At 38.0% G+C, this 16,946-nt stretch overlaps 1 protein-coding gene across 1 annotated transcript in view; it reads left to right on the plus strand.

Moving 5' to 3' along the window:
* The window catches only part of TAFA2 (TAFA chemokine like family member 2), a 71,880-nt gene that overhangs the window by 9,985 nt on the left and 44,949 nt on the right, over window positions 1-16,946 (plus strand). The window lies entirely within an intron of this gene.

Here is a 16,946-nt window from a genome sequence, read left to right on the forward strand (position 1 = left end):
TTGTTTCAGTTTTGTTAGTTGCCCCTAGTCCTGTCACTGGGCACCACTGAAGAGTCTGGCCCCATCCTCTTGGCACCAGCCCTTATGATATTTGTGTGTGTACTGAGAAATTCTGGAGGAACTTTTAAATTTGCAAAGAAATAGTAGTGAATTTCTGACCATCCCTTTGGGAGTGTGAGAATACCATTTAACTGTGGCCAAGAAAACCCCACTTCTCTACTTAGATGGGAGCAAAGCCATGGCATACTTACTGAAGGATGGAGGCTGGCTTGGGGGTTCAGATGACAGAAAGCAGGAAAATCATAAAAGAGCAGTCTGCCTTGTGTAGCTCTCTTTTAGCAGGCTGAGCAAGAATTCTGTCTGTAATGATGAGGAGGCTGAGGCAGGAGCTGCCAAGTCTGTCTTGTTCTTTTGTCCCCATAGATTTGTATAACTCTTGTAGTCAAATTGTTCTCAAGTAAATGCGGTAGACATAGAATTCTTCTTGCAAAATACTTCTGGCTTCCATATCAAGTGCCCTTGAATGACTGAAGTATAAACCTGAATGTGTGGGTTATTTTGGGTGAATGCAGAGGTGCAGAAAGGATATGCACAATAAAAGTATTGTTAGGACCAGCACAAATCTTGGGTGCATTGTGCCATTGTATTTTTAGGTCCCAGTTATTAGAATTGCTTCAGCTAAGTCTGTGCTCCAGAGCTGTGTGTGAGAGGAGAGCTATCTGAATTACTGAGAATGTCAGAATTGTTCTGGATCCAGGTTTTGAACCCAAGGCTATGTATGTGTCTGATGAGTGGGGAGCAAGGATGAACAACTTCAGCCTGTAGTTCAATCTCAGTGAATAGAACTGATCATAGAAAAGACCAAAAGCATCATTAGATTCCTTAGTGAGCTGAAAGATTGAGGAAAACAAAAGTTTAGTTTTAAAAATCAGACAGATAGCAGAAAGTATTGTACCAGTGAAAAACAAAATGAAGATATTTGTTAAGTGAAATACTTACTTGAAACTTTGTTCAATTTCGTTCTATTATGTAAATAAGCTACTGATAGAAAAAAATATTACTGGTGCTAAACTTTCATCTAAGATGCATTGGCATGTGTCAGATTAACTGTGGAAATTTTGTGAAATGGAACCCAGAAGGTGTGCTAACTGCTACACACGGCAGAGTGGAAAGTAAATATATATGCAGAGAGTGAATATTTCAGAAAAGAAGCATCTGGAAGAAATGGGATTTTTGGATTCTTAACTGCCTCATTCACCCCAGAACATCTGCCAGAGATATTAAGAGCAAAAATTATAATATCTGAGAGAAGATAAAAGTTTAAATAAGGAAGAAGGAAGAGTAATTTTGTGCCATCTTGTTATACTGTTGCACATGTGCATATGAAAGCTGTGTAAATCTCTTTCTTTTCCTGCTAGTTTTGGTTAAAAATTGTCTTAGGAGAGTTAAAATACTGTTTTTATGTCTGTGTTTATGTTTTGAAAACCTGGGAAAATCCAGAAATCTCAATTAGGGAAAGTAAATGGTGCATATTTTCTCCTTCATTGTAACAAAACGTTGTATCCTAGAAAGGTGTGTTCCAGAAGACAAGGGCATCCTGCAGAGGTTGTGCCCTAGAAACATCTGATAAAAGAATTAACCTTTCATCCTCCTTAGGCCACTCCTGCTCATTATATAGTTCAGATGATCAGCAGTCCTGGAAACGTCTCCTGGGGGATTGCAGGAATGAAGTACACTCAGGCCCTTTGCCTAATATTTAGGGAAGAAGATGGGATCAGGTGCAAACAGCTGGAAAGTGGGGAATTAGGAGGAACCCCATTGCACAGGGCGCCGTGGTCTTGTCTCATGACTTCCATGACTTTTCAGTTTTTGCCCTGCAAATTGCAAGATGCATTTTCTGAAAAGATATTTCAGGACAGAACACATTTTCCACCTTTCTTCTCCCACAGCATCACTGTCATTAGATTTTTCTGGGTTTACTCTGATAAACAGCTTGTAAAGAGGAACATGACTGAAGAAAAGAGCATAGCCACCAGAGAGGAGGTAGGTATATTCTACTTCACAAGTGTGAAATAAAGTAAATTGTTCAGTACTTTTCTCCAAGTGCTGGAGAAAACGGAAGGACTGATTTTTAAACTGATGTAATTTTAAATTTTCAATCAAAAAAAAACCCCTCAAAAAAACCCCTAAAAGGAGCACTGCATGTTGTTGCCTATAAAAATGCCATACTCTAGAACAGCTGTTTCTTAGTTGTAGAAGTATCAAAAAATGTTCAGAATCAGTCAGCTGTTTTTGGAAATAGCAAAGCACAAAAATATTTTAAATAGTTTGGTCTAAGACCTCCACTGATAGGATATAAACAATTTTTGTATGTTTTACAAAGGCCTTTAGAACTTGAGTTTTTGGTATTTCTTTCTGAAAGTGAGAGCAAAACTAAATTAAAATACTCTGAATGGCATACGGAAATCATACTCTTATTTTTGCAGTACATGTGGTTTATTTCATCACCTGCAATATTTTAGCCACGTTATTTTTTCATCTTTCTGAAATAAACAATGCTAGTCTGTTTAGACAACAGGACACTCTTGACAGTAATTACTGAAAGTATTTTTAAAAATAATGATTTCACAGAAGGAAATAAATTTCTCAACTCTAGTTCTTGTTTCTATATTCAAATACGAATTAGCCTAATGAACATTTTTAATCTACACAGGCAATAAATCCTGTGAAGAGCTCCCATTTAAAACTGTCATACTAAATAATGGTGTTTGGGGGAAAAAAAAGTAAAAGACCCCACTAATCAGCCTATTTTTGGCTGCCAGAAAAGCTCTCCTAAAAATCTGTCTTTAGAACAGATCTGTAGGAGTGATTATAAACTAATTGCTTTTCTGCTGGGTGCTAGGAATAAAACAGTCTACACTTAAGCAGCATTATGACCCACACTAAAAATGTAGGAAAATGCCAAATTGTGGCTTATCCTAATAGTGTCATTGGAAGAGAGGGATGTGAAACTATAAAATATCTCTCATTTTTTCATAACAATAATTGTTAGGGGGTAACAATTTCAATAGTTTTTAATGAAGTTTTTTGGCATTTATTTTTTACTTTAGTTTATGGAAAATTATCCTAGGTTTATGCAGAGCAATTATGAATAATTAAAGAGAAGATAGATGGGAAAAGGAGATTTCTTTCTTACAGATAACTGGGAGAAAAATGCAAAAATGTTATTTTACAGCTACAGAGTGGGATTTAAAAGCTCAAGACTATTTTTGTGTCCCTTCATTAATACAATGAAGAAAAAAAAATGTGATGTAGTTTAAATATATCTGAGTCCTCTAAGTTTCTCTCTTTTTTTTTTTTTTAATTAATTTGAAGGAGAAAGTTCACTGTTGAAAGAGAACTTTGAAAATCAGTCTTGATATGCTACTGCCATAACTAGTAAAGTTTCAAAAGCTTCTGAAATAAAAACTAGGGAAGTGAATTTCTTCCTCTGACTCAAGTGTTCTATTATACTCAAGTGGGACCACCTCTGCTGGGTCCTGGCAAATGTAATAGATCTTAAAACCCAACTTTACAGAGGACAATAAATCAGTGGATATATTTTAGCTTGGTCTAGATACACATATATTATGATTCTTAGAGCAGATGTGGTCGTTACAGAGCCCTGATCTCTGTTAGGCCCCTTTCAGTTTTGTGGCAATGTCAGATTCCAGTGAGGGCAGTCTCACAGATGAAATGACTAACCAGGCATCAAGTAATATCTTCCCTGGTGTAGCTGTTTCCCTTAAGGAGGGATCTAATCTTGCACACTTAAAATTTGGTGAATACCTTCTGGAGGAGCTTCTTTCTTTAGCTGCATTGATTGTACCGGGATGTCCAGCTTACATTAGGCACGTTGACATCCAGTGTATGGTGATGTGTCTTTGGTTTTGAAGAGAACAGTTGAAACCGCACTCCCATTATTGTAATAATAATGTAGTTAATGGTGCTGTAAAGATTTAGAAAGTGAATAAAAATGTCAAGATGCATTGCTGTGTTAAAACATCGTATGCTTCTACCTGGAGACACTTGTATGTCCTTGATTGCGTGTTGGTATGTGTATGTATAGTACTTGAGAAAAAATAATCAGGGAAAAATATTCCAGCAAATCCTTCCAGTTTGCAGGTTTGGACTCTGCTGTGCACTGCTTTTGGGGCTATCAGATGACAATATATTCATGTTATGGTGTATGTGTTTTCCTAGACTCCAGAAACAACTGTATGAGACAGGAAAGGTGGATGAAGCAGAGGATCAGAAAAAATCAGATTATGTCTGTTTTATGCAGCATGTTCATTAAAGTAAAAATCCAAGTGAAGAGCAAAACAAATATTAGAGTGGTTGTGTGTGAAAGAAAAGGAGATTCACGGTACCCATGTTTGCTTTTTTATTGTGGGTCTAGTTGCTTAGAAATTATAGGTGCCCAGTCAACATAGAATTCCTAGACAAGGCACCACTTCCATGTAAAAAATTGGGTGTTAAAGCAAGGCTGTCTCACCGAAGTTGGAAAATACTGGCTCATTCTGCTGCATCTTCAGTTCCTGATTTCCTCATCTTTTTATTTTGTTTTACAATGATCTGCTAACTACAGCTACACCTGAAGGATATGTGCTAGGATTATTCTGAAGATTTCCCTGGCTTGTGAGCCCTGTAAAGATAAAACTCCTGCTAGATTTGTGTATGTGATCAGACAAGGTTTCATGAATGGCATTTTGTCAAATCCTCTGGTGTATTCACTTGCTGTTCAGCTTTTAAAATGGTGAATTGAAGGGGAAGGTAATTTTTTTCCAGGTTTTCTGACAGTCTTCAACAGGCTAAAGAAGATTACACTTGGCTCCCTTCACAGCATATCAGTGCTGTGGACCTGGGCAGTTATTTAACACTCATGTATTTTTTCTGGTGTGCATTTTAGAACTAAAGCAGAAAAAATACTTTGTTGTGAGGCAGCGTAGATATTTGTAAGGAATTGTGGGTATTCAGTTATTTCCTCATCACAATTTCATCTAACCTTGGAAAGAGACACAGCCCTATGGATATTTATAAATAGTCTGGTGTCACTTTTGACACATTTTTAGACACTGGCAGACAAATACACTGCACTACAATGTATTGTATGTGGCATTCAGCTTTGCACTTGGAACTTTGAAAGAGTCAAAATAGCCCACAGATAACAACTGCTACCCAATCTCTCAGTTATTTAACTAAAAACCACACTTCAGTGCAATGTGAGGTCTGAGGTTTTGAGGTTCTAATGTTGATCTCTGTGAGGTAATTCCTACATTAAAGTAGCAAAAAGATCAAAGAATATACAGATATAAAAATGTATACAGCCAGTAGTGGATGCTATAATTTTATGTGCAGTAGGTTGTTTGCCTATTTGTCTTCCTTGCAAGTTCTTATTGGCAAGAGTTGCATTAAAATTCAAGGAATATTTTTTTTTCTTTTAAATTTCATATCTCCCAGAGAGCCAACCACTCTCCTTTTCCCCCACTGCACTTCCACAGTGGTAAGAAAGATGTGAATGCCTCTTTGGACTCTCCTTTTGGCATGGCCAGTCTCTGGCACAGACAGAACACCTTGGACAGTGCCTCATTCCTGGCACCTGCAGAAGCATTGCTCTGGCTCTTGTGGGAGAATGATGGGTCTGGGTGTTGAGTAACATGGCAGAGGAAGAGCTGTGGGAGCTGGACCAGTTTGGAAGCTTGCCTTGAGCAGCAGCCCCTTCACCAGCCCTTTCAGCAGGAACAGCTCAGCACCACAGGCTTCTCTCTGTTCCAAGGCAGGAGGCAGAGTTGCTTGGCTGGTCTGTGAGTCTCATATTCAGTGCAGGAGGCTTGACTTCTATAGGGTAATAGAAAATTAGTTTACTAATAATTTGTTTTTATTTTGCTCCAGGTGTGCAATCCCAGAAAACTCCTGTCCAAGAGCTGCCCAGCAAGCTCTGCTGTGCTCTGTACTTGTTTCCCAGCAGTGGTCTAGGGCCACAAGGTGCCTGGATTATTTTGTGGATAGGCAGGAAAAAGGATCCTGAGCTGACCTGGTGTGGCCTCTTACATCCCTGTGTGCAATGTATGAGCTTCCATAAAGACAAAGGATTAAGATGCCAAATGTGAAGCCAAAACTTCACTGTCTGAAAATGTCCCTGAATAATTATAATTGTTTGTCCATGTTGTTGTTTTGAATAGGTTTTTTTATTCAGCTGCTTTTGTTACATGATAGTTGTTAAAAAGCACACTTCTAGAGTTCTGCGTTCCATGATATTTTTGCAGCTTCTGACTTTGGGTAGCTATCGGGGTAGTCTGTATGTTTCCTATCAACAGCCTCTGTTAATCAGAGTTCCTTCAGAAACAAATGCCAGGGAGTCTGCTAGGAGCATCTTAAAAGGTACCTTTTCAGCAAGAACACATATCTGAAAGAATTATCTACTGGGAATCCTTGGGCAAAAATATTCTTCATAGCACTACTCTGAATGGCTCTCCTGGCAGTTTCTCCTCTTTTACTTGGCTTGTTGGAATGTGCTTTCTTTTCCTCTGTCTTGAAGAATAGCCAGCCTCTTCCCAGGCCATCCACTTTCAATACATAGACTCTGTCTAGGTCCTTATTGATTCTTCATACCCATGGCTCAGAGACTCGCTATTTATATGGAATCAGCAATGTAGAGGGAAGGTTGTAGCAGGGGAGATCACTCCAAAAGAAGGCATTTCACAGTACTAGACATGTGCCTTGTTAGCAGTTTTTTTCTAAAGGCCTGAGCTGAGTTTCCCTCCTGACTCTGCACTTCAAAGAGCTTGCCTGGGGCTCTAAAGAAGCAAGCTGAAACTTTAAATTAAGATCTTTCTTTCAGATAGTGAACTGTGTACTGGGACATCCTATGGAGTTTCTGTTAACACATATGGAGGAGTCTGAAGGACGGTGGGGAAGTCCTAGAAGGCAGGGGTGTAAAAAAGGAAAAATGAAAAAATGAAAACAGTTAGATAATTGTCAGGAAGGTGAATGTGTATACATGTGCCTATGGTTTGTGGGAGGAATATTTCGAAGGGTATTTGATACTTTGCTTTAAATGACTGATTAAGCAAAATGCATTATAGAGCTGCAAAATGAAATATGATTTATTATAAAAATATATTAGAGAATGAAAGAAATTTTAAATTGATACATTCTATCCAGTCTTGAAAATAGATAAGGTGAAGAAAAACAAAATGAAACCAAACCCCAAACCAAAAAAATTTAACACACCATCTAAAACTATGTGTAAACTAGAATGAGCCAACCAGAAAATGATCAAGGCAAGCAAGCAAAAATCTTGCAGAGTTTTCAAAAGGTGGGATTTCAAAAATTAAATGCTTTTTATAGATATTATGTTAAATGCCATCATATATTTATGTGATGAATGTGTATGCACATATAAGTGTTAAGAGGTATTTTCAGTCCCTTATGGTATGTTTTCGTTTGAATAGTGAGTGCACAGCTGTACATAAATACCTTTCTGCACAGAAGAGGGATAGTGAGTGAGCCAGTATTCTGATTATTATCCTTGGAAAGATTTTGCACAATGGGAACCTTTACATCGGCAAAATTTTCAGAACTTTCCCTTGACTCCACTGACTGGTTTCTATGGGGTCATCACTAAAATCCCAGAGTGCCTCTGTTACAGCAAGCTTCATCAGTTAATAGTTCTTCAATATAGATATTAAAGAAGGGATGTTCATGTTTGCCTTCAGGAAAAAGAAATTTGGGCTGCTTAGTTTGGAAGTTTGGTTTTCTCTTTACTTTTCTTTATTTGGTGGGATTTATTAGATTTTCAGCATGAATTTGGGGGACTGTTGCTTTTCAAAGCTTGAAAAATCTTAGCATAGGCTGAATAAGGGGTGCTAAGCAACTCTTTTTAAAAGGAAAAATTAAATAAAACATGAATAGTTTGATAATGAAATTCTTGTTGATATACTTAAATATGAATTGACCGTCTTCTAACTGAGGTCTTTTACCTACAAGAAAAGTAGAGAATCTTTTTACAAGAGGATGTAGTGACAAGGGAAGATAGCTTCAAACTGAAAGAGAATAGATTTAGATTAGATATTAGGGAAACACTCTTTACTGTGAGGATGATGAGGCACTGCAACGAGTTGCCCAGAGAAGCTGTGGATGCCCCGTTTCTGGAAGTGTTTAAGACCAGTCTGATGGAGCTTTGAGTAACCTGGTCTAGTGGAAGATGTCTCTGTCCACAGCAGAGAGGTTGGAACCAAATCATCTTTAAGGTGCCCTCCAAACCAGGCCATTCTAAGATTCTGTGAAAGTAGTTTCTGGACCTTAATAAATGAACATTTTAATTGCAGAACAAAGAGCACACACAACTAGTTGGATGTGTGTTGCAATGGAACTATAATGCAGGGACACAGCCGCACCTTTCTTTGGGGAAACCGTGATTCCCCTTCCCTGGGCTTTGGCTGCTATCTCCATGGAGGCACCTGTAAGTGTTTGAGATATTTTTTAATAAGGATGAGAAGGCTGCAAGCAAGCAGTTCAAAAGCACTGCTGATATACCTCTCCACCTTGTTGCACTAATCCTATTCCATAGAAACCTCCACACACAATATTTTTCTTAAGGCACTACTTAGGGTGAAGGTGTTGTGCCAGAGGGTCATGCAAATACAGAGAACATGTTAATTTGTCATCTATACAATGTGATCATTTGGGTCAGCTAGAAAGAAAAGAAAATCAATAATGAGAGTCACCTAGGGGAACAGGAAATATACTCCCCATAGTTGTGTAAACTACTGACACTCTGAGACTGAGGAGAAAATGTGGCGCTTTTTGTATTCTGCCAAAGGATGCACTGAGACATGTGCTGCTGCTGCTGCTTCTTGCTGAGTCGAGATACTTGGCAGAAGGCCCAAAGAGAGAGTACGAGAGAGAAAAAAGTCTTTGTGCCAAATGTTCTTTTGAGTGCCTGAAAGCTGGATTAGTCTTTTTTCTCTGTGAAATCATATAATTAGTAATCTCAAGCATCAGCCTGGTAATTTGCAAAATGTCTGCACACTTTACTATATCGTTTGCTTAACATGTTTGATAACAACCTCAGAGATACTGGGGCTTTTGACTTATAGTATTTAAAAACTGCACCTCACCCTGAGTGTTTTTCTACCAGTTCTACACAAACTTTCTCATGGACTGTGTCAGCTCACAGCTGCTGGAGTAAAAATGAGGGAAGCATCTCATCTATAAAAAGCAAAGTGGCTCCATTTCTATCCCATAAGGAAATACACAGCCTTTGCTGCTGTTCTCTGCATCCTCTCATCCACTCCAGTGCCTGGCAGACGTGGTGGCTGTGGTGGAGCAGCTCCTCTCTGAGCACCTGCATTGGGAGATGGGGTAAGGCCCTGCAGGCAGGCTGCAGTCAGGGAGCCCAGCTTGGGGTGAGGGCTGGGATAATGTGCAGAAGCTTCTTCTGCTCCTCTTCCAGTGAGTGGACACAGAAAGAGCTGCAACTTCCCCAAATGATTGCTGCTTGTGATCTTGTCTCTGAATGCTTTGTGGTTTTATGAACCTAGAGATTACCTGATATCAAAATTAAAAAGTCAGACCTCGGGAAGGCAACACTCCAGGCTGAGTGGGATCATACGGAGAAGAGGAAATTATCCTTCGGGCTACCTGAAAATCAGTAGTGTTCTGAGCTCCTGTTTCTTTGGGTAAAAGTTTGGTATGAAGTAAAAATTTGTAGCCATTGTCATAAAAAGGCACTGACTTTTCTGAGAGAGAGGAGGTAAGCTTATCTGAGTCAGACTGGCTCACTCCTGCCAGAGGACTGCTTGAATACAATTAGCCTCAGTAAGGCTGGGAGATGACTGCAGGCTCTCCAGGTCCAAGAGATCCTATATGAAGAGCTCCATCTGTAGTTTTTGTTTGTGAGAACAGCTGGGACTATGCCAGCTTGATACTTTATCCCAGTAAGTCTTTTGCTCTCGTAGTAGAGATAACTCAACAGTCCATTTCTGTGCATAGATTTTGCTATGGGACTATCTGGGGCTAGATCTCACAGATTCATTTGTGAGCTCTTCTCAGGGAAATGCCTATATTGTAGTTTTGCTTGAGCTTTTTCCAAAAGGGAAAATGTCTTCCCATACAGATGGCTGTAAATGATGGCTGGCAGACAAACTGATGGATGAGATTTTTCTTTGGCACTGTGCAGAAGATTATGCTTGGCAATGTGACTGTGGCAAACCATTCATTAGTTCAGGTTTTAAAGGCTACCAGAGATGCTGTGTGCATAGCATTGTTGTATGAACTCTGCACATCATGCTTTACCCAAGTGGACTAACTGGGTTAATTGAGGGGTAGAGGAGCTGGGCCAGCATCTGCAGCATAAACACTTATCAAGAATGACTCTTGTTATTTTAAAATGATCCTCTCAGGAGAGGAAACAGCATGTTGAATCTAAGAAGCCTGGGAGGAACTGCAGTTAGCAGTATTTTCTGTGTGTGTGTGTGTGTTGCCTAAAAGTGGCACTGCAAAATACTCCAAGCAATCAGCTTCGTTTTTCTTAGCAATTCACCTGAGAACCTATCCCAAGATGCAAGAGACATCAGAGTAAAAGAGAAATGAAAAACAATGTTCTTATGAATGAAATGAAAACAAAAACTTTTAACCTAAATTGATTCTCCTCTGGTGTAAGTAGTGCATACTCTATCTGTAATTTTTGGCGCCCAAAGTGAACAAGTGATTTTAATAACTGTAGCTGAGGTACAAAGCATGGGAACATGAATGTGGTAAATGGGACCTGTCAATAAGGTGTGTTTGTAGGGTTTTCAGAAATAATTGCATGGGAATATATTATATATACACTGCAGGGTTGCCTCTCAGTTGCCTCTTCTCAAGCTGAACAGGCCCAGCTCCTTCAGCTTTTCCTTGTAAGAGAGATGCTCCAGTCTCTTAATGACCTTTGTCTGACCCACTGCAGGAGCTCTTGCACTGAGGAGCCCAGAGCTGGACACAGCACTCCAGATGTGCCTCACTGGGGTGGGATACAGGGGCAGGATCACCTCCCTCCACCTGGCAATGCACCCCAGGACACCACTGGCCTTCTTGGCCACAAAGAAACACTGCTGGCTCCTGACAGCTTGTATATATACACTGTATATAAGTATCTGAAGGGAGGTTATCAAAAGGACAGAGCCCCGCTGTGGTCCCTTCCAAACTTACCCATTGTATGATTCTGTGATACTGTAGAATAGGATAGCACAAAATTAGCATTTTTGTCCTACTGTTAGTGTAGTACAACCCCATGTGTAATCTGAAAATAAAGCAACATGAGTGCCTTTCCTGAGATGCACCACAGCTGTGTCATGCCTCATTGTCAACACTGAGGACACAGGAGTTACTGCTGTGTCTGTAATTGATTTTTAAGTTCACTGGCCAAACAAAGGAAAAATCCAAAAAAAAAGAAAAAACCAAGATCAGCAAGTAAGTTTTTTAAAAATAAAAAAGCTTTGTTTTTGATAATTTTCCCAATTTCAAAAATATCATAAGTTTTTCAAACCAATTAAAAATGTACAAAATAAAATTTTAAAAACCCCTTGTGGACAGAGTTACTTTTGTTTTTATTTTATTTAATAGCCCTAATTCACCATAGTTTTCACGTGCCTAGACTATATATCATCATTTGCTCAATCACTGTAAGAGGTGCTACACATTCAGTAATCAGAATAAATATCTCAGTTGCGAATACAGATGTCTCCTTTATTGAAAAAAAAAATACTCTGTCATTGAGATTCTATCCAAAAACCACTCATCCAACCAAAAGCATTGAGTTGAAAGGGTTTTTGAATTTGATCTTTAAAGGTGATGTTCACTGAGGTTGCTGCTGATGTATATCTACCAGTGCTGCTTTGGAAGCTAGGTATCTGTTCCTGATGTCTGTGCTGCCAGTTGTCCCTTCAGCCCATGGAGCTGAAATGGGGTTGTGCTTTGTTTTGTGTTAACAAAAGCAAACTGAAGCTTTTGTTCCCAAAATCTTGGCTGCCTTTTTTCCCAACTGCACTAATGACTGGTCAAATCAAAGATTTCATCCTTAACAAAAGCATCACATTGCCTGTGTTCTTCCATCACAGACTGCAGTTATATCAGAACCACTGGTGTTAGAATAGAAATAAATTAAATTCAAGTTTTTCCCTAACAGGGGTTCCATGGATAGTATAGAAAATGTTGAAGAATGTTAAAATTAATTGAATGAAGAGATTGGATAATATATTTGTTATCATATATCTTAGTCTGACATTTAAAGAGAAAGTTTAGATGGAAATCCTGACTTGGCTGTGGTTATATAAGATTTTGATTGCTTGAGCTTTGATAAGCTACTAACACTTATTAAAATGTTGAAAAAATGCAAAAATATTGTATGGGAGTTTTGTGTGTATGAGGGAGATATTGCAAGTTCATTTGTATCCTTCCTCTTACAATGACACACTGAGACTGATATGACATACTGAAATTGCTGAAGTGTAGCAGAAAAATAACCTACATTTGTTTACCTTGTCAATCAGTATGAGCAAAGCAAATAAACTATCTGAACAAGAAAACCCTCTTTTTTACCCCCTGGTCATTTAAGGGTAGGGCAGTGATCTAGAGCTCATTCTGGAAAAATGGGATATTATAACCACTAATTTTATTTATTTTACCAATAACACCCAATCACTCATTTGTTTGGATATTGTGATATAGAATAGTCCCTTAGGGAAATGTATGAAGTAAGTTGACAGTGTCCTGAAATACTCTCTATTTTTCCTTATGGATGATTGATTAAATGAATCATTCCATTATAATCATTAATGTGGATGTGCTTTACATGAATAAAAATGCATATGTACCTACTTTGAAAGACTGGGTTACCATAGTATTTCACATGGGGCATCTTCCTAATCACACCCAAGATGACAAGAAGTTAAAAGTGTATAAAGTATTAGATGCAATGTAGATTGAGACTTGTGGCTAAGTATAGTTTCCATTCTTCTATTTTTTGTTGATGCTTCTTTTTTCAACTGTAGCATAGACTCAAACAAACAAAGCTTTTCAGATTTTAAATAGTCTCTATGAACTTAGTAAAATTACTGAAGTAGAATAAAATCAGATACGTTTCTTTCATGTAAGAGTACAGAGCTGCAGTTCTTGCAAGCTGATATAGGAACTGGTTTCTGCAGGAGTTACTCAGGTATCTGTGGCTGCCAGCTCCTTCCTTTCAGCCCTTTGGCTGAAAATGCTTCTCACTGGTCTCTGCACCAGTTGTAGGAGCTAAACTGGTAGAGAACTAACCCTTAAAAAAAGGGAAATTTTTCTTCCACTCCAAATCTCTGGCTTACCATCTTCACTCTCAAATGAGAGTGTTCATACAAGCAAGGGATGAAAGAGTGCTGGACAAGAGACAAGGGGTCTTCTTTTGCTTCCAACAGCTCTTAGTCATTAGATGGATTTAACTGTATCACCCAGCTGTGCAGTGTCTTTGCACAGACCATACAATAGAGCCTTTTGAATATTTTTTCCTTGCTGTTTATATCTGGCTACTGCAATGATGGGGATCTTGAAGACAGAAACATGCTTTGACTTTTTTGTTTCATTCTTGGCAACATGATTTCTTCCTCTTTGTCAATGGCCAGTGTATGTGTTGATGCATGATCGGTGCAACTTTCAGGAAAGAAAGGATTCAAATGACTGAGCAGATGGGTGACAGAATTGAACATCAATGTTTAAGAGCTGAGGCTAGGAAAAGGTGATTGTGATGAACGACGGTATTCAGATTTTCTTGATTTAATGCAAGGTTTGCATACCTACACTAAATACCTTATATTCATATTTGTGAGTTGAATTGCAAAATAATGATCTTGAATAGTAACTTCCATTCTTCCCGGGAGCAATCTTTCCACAAAAGTAGAGGAGTAAAGGTCATACTTAGTGCCAGATGCACTATGCAAATGTGACTGAAATTTTATTCACCTGAAGGAAAGAAATACAAAGATACCATGAAGGAACAAGAAAAGTTTTATCTAATGCAGACTAGTAATTGTCTAGTTTTATTTTTTCCAGGAACATTATACTGGTCACTTAAGTTTCTGGTTATGATTTATGAGATAGGTATTGATGATTTTGCTACATGAAAAAAGCTGTAAAAGTTGCAGGTTAATTACAGGATATGCCATTAATGGCTGAGATATGATTATGCCTGTTTTCCAAGCTCCACTCTCATGATACAGTGCTGGATCTTCCAGAACATAATTTATATGTATATTATGTTATGCATAATCACCACGAAAAGTTTTCAATCTGTAAACACAGAGATCTCTGAGTCTCTTTCTTCAGTCCCTCTCCACACTGATTGCAGGAAGGACTACTTGCATTAGCAGCAAATGAAATACTGTTTGCAGTGGTTTTGAATAACTAATTCCTGTAGGATTACAGAAATGACATTTGGTTCCTCAAACAGTTTCTGCAAAGCAAGCAGCCTACTTTGAAGTCTGTGCTAGGAGGAAAAGAAACAAAGCCAAAATGTGAATCTCCCAAAATACTATCCTCCTTTTGTGGAATGATCCAGTGGCTTAATGAGGTGAATTTGGTTTAGGTTGTGGGGTCCTTTATCTACTGCATAGAAGCTTTAATTTCACACAAATGTGACAGATACTGTTCTTACTGCACTGGAACTTAATTATTTGATAGCATAAGGACCTGAAATCCCTACATTTCCTCTCAAGGAATTTTCATGGCATTTTCTAGATGGCAAATAGAAACTAGAGGATGGTTAGCCTAGATTTCTCAATGTTTAAAATATCTTTGTATATTTCTCTAAGATAGTTTATACCCAGAAAATTTCAAAGCATCTTTATTAAAAATTCCCCAAATACTATTGATAGTATGTGGTTATTTTTTGTTTGCTTCCATTTCTCATATGCCTTTTCACCCTTTGAAATGCTTTTCTGTATTGTACATGAATATGACTGTAACATTTCATTGCACTCTTTTTCAGTAAAAGCCTTACAATGCTTGATTTTCTCATCCTAAATACTGAAAAGGAGGCTTTAAAAAATTTTGTTTCAGTGTGAAAAATCTCCCTCACAGAATTTTGCAATAGCTCTTTTAACTGGCTTCCATTTTTGATGGCTACTAGTGTACATTGTACTTTGTTTTTCCTTAGAGGTATTATTATGGCATTTCTGTAGACACAGTAAAGCAGTGTAAAGTTATGTGATAAGAGAGTGAGAACACAAAACTTCAGGATCAGTGATATATAGAACACAAATTAAAACTAATATAGTGAAAAAGTAAGTGGCTTGATGTTCTCATTTTACCACTAAATTTACTTTTTTATGTAGATTCAGTGTCTAAGCGGTTTTTTGTACCTTTCATAAAATACAATTTAGTGAATTTATGTTAGGATGAGTGGGTATCAGATATGTAATTGCCTATCAAAATTAAAGTTAATGTGAACCTGCAAAAACAGGATGTGTTTGTTGTACTATATATTATACATACCCAATATATTGTAGAATAATTTTTTCCCTATTCACAAATAGAGAACTTTGCAAGTGTTTTATTAAGAAAAAAATGAATATATTTATTTAAATTGCTTTGTTGGCATGTATACAAGTGGAATTGTTTAGAAAAGAATAGAAAGTAATTTTTGGGGCAGCCTGTGCTTGTAGCTGGAAAAATATTTGCTCTATGTCATCAAAGGTATAAAATAACAGAGACTGCAAAGTTCAGGCAGCTAGTATGAATTGCTTTCCTCATCCTCAATTGAATTAAAAATTACAGTTAGGAAATGAAGAAAATCAGTATTTGTGCATAAAGAGATTTTTTTTCCTCCTAGATTTTTGATTTAAATGTAACATTTCAGCATATCAAAATATGATGGATCATGGGTTAATTGCTTGAACTGTGTTATATCATTTCAGCTGTAGCACAGCATGATGTGATGGAGTATAATCAAACCTGACATAGTACAATACACTGAGTGATGACAAAGACCACAAGACTGTTCACTGGAATTTGTTATACTGAAAAATGCATAATTCCCCAATGAAATGTTTAGCAGTTTATGTTTTGTTGATGAAGACCCAGAGTCTAATTGGTATCTGTGGCTTTTGCCTCTAGGAAATTCATGGGGTCCACAGCCTACATCGGGTTTTGTTCTTTCCTCAGGCCCTTTAGGAGCTGACACTGTGAAATAACAATGGAGTTAATAGACATCAGTGTTAGGCTCCTGTTCTTAGGGCTTTCTCCTTGAGAACAAAGAGAAATTGTGTTTATCATTTGACATTAGGAATAGTGAAGGTAGCTGAAGCATTCAGTACACAGGCTTTGCATAAAGCACACAAAAAGTTAAATAGCAGCAGAACTAAGGGACACATATTGCTTCACATAATTAGTATTCCTGCCCATACAAAGTTGTAGGTCAATGTCTAAAGTTCAGAGTTTTTTCTCTCTTTCTTTTTTCTCTCTGATGGTAATGAACCACCCCCAGGAATATCTGGTCTTGTATAAGCAACTGCTGAAAGTTCAGTTAAAACCTTTCCCAAACTCCAGATCCTTTAGTAACTGCCCGCTGAACCAGAAAGTTTATTTTGGAAGCTCTCCCCTTACCAAATTGGTCCTCTCACTGGACTCCAGCAATATGATTCTGGTAATCAGTTAGAGCAGCATGAATGGGAGTGATAGGTACAGCTATGGAATAATGAAGATTGTCCTGTTGCCTCGTTTTGAAGATTTGGTTCCCCATGTTCCCAAACTCACTTTACAGAGCCAGGCAGAAAAATTTAAAGTGTACTTCCTTAGTAGATTTTATTTCTGGATTTTTTTGAGGATTTTCCTTGTATCCTGCCAGTTCTCTATGTGCCTGTAGTAAGGTTTTGGAATACCATGTCAAAATCTCT

Source organism: Prinia subflava, chromosome 4 (assembly GCF_021018805.1).
Source record: "Prinia subflava isolate CZ2003 ecotype Zambia chromosome 4, Cam_Psub_1.2, whole genome shotgun sequence".
In the NCBI taxonomy this organism is placed as follows: domain Eukaryota; kingdom Metazoa; phylum Chordata; class Aves; order Passeriformes; family Cisticolidae; genus Prinia; species Prinia subflava.